At 45.3% G+C, this 4,297-nt stretch overlaps 1 long non-coding RNA gene across 1 annotated transcript; it reads left to right on the forward strand.

Annotated features, from left to right (window-relative positions):
- The first annotated feature begins 354 nt into the window (after positions 1 to 354).
- LOC308591416 lies at positions 355 to 2,722 on the forward strand. The gene is made up of 2 exons (XR_014010165.1): positions 355 to 516; positions 1,593 to 2,722. It is a non-coding gene; the product is annotated as an uncharacterized lncRNA (long non-coding RNA).
- The last annotated feature ends 1,575 nt before the right edge of the window (positions 2,723 to 4,297 follow it).

The raw sequence follows: 4,297 nt of genomic DNA on the forward strand, positions 1-4,297 counted from the left end.
ATTTCAAAGAACAGCTGTGTTGCTGTCCACATATTTACTGAGAAGGTGGGAATTAGGTGTCGGAACTCTACTCCACCGGTCGAGTCTTTGGAATCTCCTCCGACGGTGATTAACGACCTAAGCCTTTGATGAGGCTCCAGGCACGTTCTCATTACGCAGAGTATCCAAGCAGTAGCAGATACATTGCTACATTTTATTTCTAACTACGCTGGACAGAAAAGAATATGCATCTGCTCTCTGTGAAAGACAGAGAACCAACTGGAACAAAAAAACAGGAAACCAGTAACATCAACATCCACCTGCCGTTTCCCGTGAGACTTCCAACAGTCTGGAATGTAAACAGAATCTTGTGATTCCAAGCACTGCACAGTGGCATAACAGAAACCTAACATTAGGGCAGTTCACGCAAAGTGGATCAAATTTCTCTCCCCTCCCCATCTTTGGTCCTGCCACCTCCAGACATGGTTCTCCAAAATATTTCTCTGCCTCTGTTAGTCCTACAGGACCTTTCCCTGAGTATATCCAGGGATGGCAGAAATGGGGTTCCCTGGAATTCTGTGCCCAGGTTTGGGGCACTTCACAAATACATGGGGGGGGGGAATCAATGTTGCCCCATGGCAGATGCCCCATGGGATGCAGAATGGCATTAAGCCCCAGGGGAGCCATTTCCTTGCAACTGCAGCTACCCTGCCTTTCTGCCTTTCCCATTCTTCACCTTGGCAGCATTTGCATTCAAAAAGAGTTTGGCCCTGTGAGGGCCTGTCTGCAGGGTGAGTGATGCAAGCATCGGTTTTCTTCCTCCTCCCCACAGAATATAAATATAAGATAATTAACACAGAGAATGCTTAAGTGTCTAATCAATAGGAATACAAGGCATTTCCATATGTCAGGGCCTGCTGGAAAGAGGCAGCCACAGGCAGTCCCTGGGAAAGGAGATTGCACTGCCAGGCCGTTTGGAAGGGATCGAAGGCTGCCATCTCAGTCACCGCCCCTTCCCCCCACCCCCTGAAAATAGACGCAGACCTTTTGCAAAGCTGAGAATTCAGGCTCTGTTTAATCACCCCTCCCCCAGTCAGCAGGAGCTGCCCTCTGGAAATTGCCACCCAGGGGTCCCTGACTGACTGGCTTTTGGGAGGGGAGTGCTGGAGGCAGGCAGAGGCACCCACTCTGTGTCCCGCCCCCAGCAGCATCACCAAAGGCAGAAGGAGCGGCACCCCAGGAACTGACCATGGTATAAGAAGATAAGAGGAACAGAAGAATTCCCCACCTGGTCTAGCATCTTGTTCTCACACTGGCCAACCAGATGTCTGCGGAAAACCCACAATCAGGACCTGAGCACAAGAGCACTCTCCCTTCCCGTGGTTCCCAGCATCTGGTATTCAAAAGCATTGCTGCCACCGACTGTAGGGGCAACACATAGCCATCTTGGGTAGTAGCCATCGATAGCCCTCTCATCCTCCATGAATTTGTCTAATCGTCACATAAAACTGTCTAGATTGGTGGCCATCGCTGCCTCCTGTGGGAGTGAGTTCCATAGTTTAACTCTGTGCTGTGTGACAAATCCTTCTTTTTATCTGTCCTGAATCTTCCAGCATACAGCTTCATTGGATGCCCATGAGTGCTAGTCTTATGAGAGGAGGGGAGAGACACGGCTTCCCCGAGCTGGTGTTCCCCATCAAGGATGCCAGAGCCCTCCTCCCAGCTGAAAAGCACTCCTTCTTCAAGCAGGAGTCGAAGAAGTCGGGGGATTCTCCCATCTGCATCTTTTCTTTCCTTTGAAATCCAGCAAGTCCTCTTGGAGTGACACCAGCTGTTGTGGCAATTCCACAAGGCATCTGCTCATGATCTGACAGGTTCTCTGCTCAAGTGGTTTATTATGTAAATGTTGCTCACCATAAAAATCAATGCTGTGGGGTTTGTTTGTTTTTTTGTTTCGTTTTGCTAAGTGGCCAATATTTATTTGGCTCAAGTGTTGTTTAATTTGATGCATTTATTAGGGGACAGTCAAATGCCCGAGCTGGTCCTTAAGCGGCTTCGTACTGTTCCCTCCATGCCTTGAAGCCTCCTGCGCTTTTGTCCCCGTGCATAACTCAAGGACGGGAGTAATTGATATGAAACTTTTAGAAATTAATTTTGCTGCATCTACCCTTAAGAGGGAGTGAGAGACTGTGGGATCATTTATAACATCACAGTTATTGGCCCTGACAAAACAATACCTTAAAAACGCAGCAAAGTAAATTATGGCGCACGCAAATGGCTCGGACCAGCCATGGCCCTGAATTGGACGATGGCCAGGCAAGCGAAAACAAAGTAAATATGCTTTTGATATTAATAACACAGACAATATTGATCCACCAGCCAGTGTCACTTGTCTGCTCCACGAGGAGATTGCTTCAGGCATTTTGCCCCCCACCCTTGGGGAGCCTCCCTCCTTGCAGGCTATTTAATTCCGCCAGTCTCTAATTGTATCAGACAAACCCAAGTCAAAGGAAGGGACCCCTGCTTGCCAAGGTGGGCTGTTAGTCAGAAAGTTGTCAGAAACAAAGATAACTCAATTCCTGGGTCTCGGACGCCGTTGTCTTTCTAAATGTTTATCAGATCAACATCTCCTTTGGCTCGGAGCCTGCTGTGCCTGGGGGGATGTGAACTCCAATTACAGTGCCATAATTTTTAAAAGGACTGGAGCAAATGCTTTTTGTATAATAAAGTAATAACTCCAAGAGTCCTGATCTTCCTCACTGAAGGTGGGCAATGGAAGGAAACAGAAGGGGGGTATCTTGGGTTTGGTCAGTCAACCAGCAACAAATCCACCCAACAGTTAACTTTTCCAGTCCACGTTTTACCAGCTTCTCCACAGGAATATCATGATGGGGGAGTTTGTAAAAAACCTTACTGAAATCAAGATACACTAGGTCCACAGCTTTATCCTGATCCACCAAGCTTGTAACTCTATCCCCAAAAAAAGAAAAGAAAAATGAGATTCGCCTGGCATGACATGTTTTTGAGAAACCCATACTGGGTCTTAGTAATCACAACATCCTTTTCTAAGTGCTCACAGACTGGCTGTTCTATAACCTTTCCTGGTATTGATATAGCAGACACCCACAGTAAGGCCACTGTTGTTTCCCTATTCTCCAATTTGTACATATATCTGTCTTCCATTCTTCAGCTCATAGATATCTTCACAAGTGTACACATAATAATTTACACATAATGCTCCCCCTACTCATTTTCTATTTAGTCTATTCCTTTTGAACAGGTTATGACCCTTAATTTCTATATTCCAGTCATGAGACTCATCCCACCAGGTTTCAGTAATACTTATTAGGTCGTGTTTGCCCTCCTATATTAAGAGCTCCAATTTGTCTTGCTTGTCTTCCATACTCTGTGTATTAGTATAGAGACAACTGAACTCATGAGTTGTTCCCTCTAGCTCCGTCCTCCTTGTAGTTTCCTGTTCTTTAGCAAGTTTCTGGAGCACCATATCAGTTTCCTGTACATCAGTGAAGCTATTATTCCGAGTACCAGGTATTCCTCTGTTATCTGTAATATTGTCTTAGCAAACACATTTTTGCCAACTACAGTGAGGTGCGACCCATCGCTTGCCAGAAATCCTTCCTCAAGGAATACGGTAGCACCATAGATTTGTAGGATGGCATTAGGATATTACCTTCCTGTGGTTTCATTGCTCAACTCAGGAGCAAACCATTTCCTTGCTGAATTTTACATGATCCTTGACACAATTCTGTCGTTGTTGTATTTCCTAGAAATGGCCCTGAAGCAAGCCTCCGTAGTCTGAGATGGAACTTCAGGTCTCCTTGTCTTTATGCCAATATCTTTTATGCATAAATAGGTGCCTTTGCTTCATTTCTCTATAGTTTGTTCTTAGGGAAAAAAGTATTTCCCTAGACTCAGCCCTCAGCTGCACACTCCATGCACAACTGCCACTGAAGCACACTTTAAACAATGCTCAAATACATTTTTTCAGGCTTATTTTCAGCTTTCACTATTGTGAAGAAGATGGTGCAGGCATTTCAGTAAAAGCTCTTGTGATCTCCTCCATTGCAGTTTTTTTCAAATAATACTTTCCTTCCAGAGTTCAGTAGTGCACCAACTTTTCTGCTATGAAAAGACATTGAAAGGACTGGATGCACTTTGGTTTTGATGTAGCTCCATTTCTTAAAAACAAAGTTTGCAGAAGGCTGGATTTCAATTATCCAAGTGATTAAAAGACAAAGGACAATCCAATCCAACCCTTTCCTCCATTTTAGACCCCCAGTCTGCTCTGGGTCTGAAT

This window comes from Podarcis bocagei (genome assembly GCF_964188305.1).
Source record: "Podarcis bocagei genome assembly, chromosome: 7".
Lineage (NCBI taxonomy): Eukaryota > Metazoa > Chordata > Lepidosauria > Squamata > Lacertidae > Podarcis > Podarcis bocagei.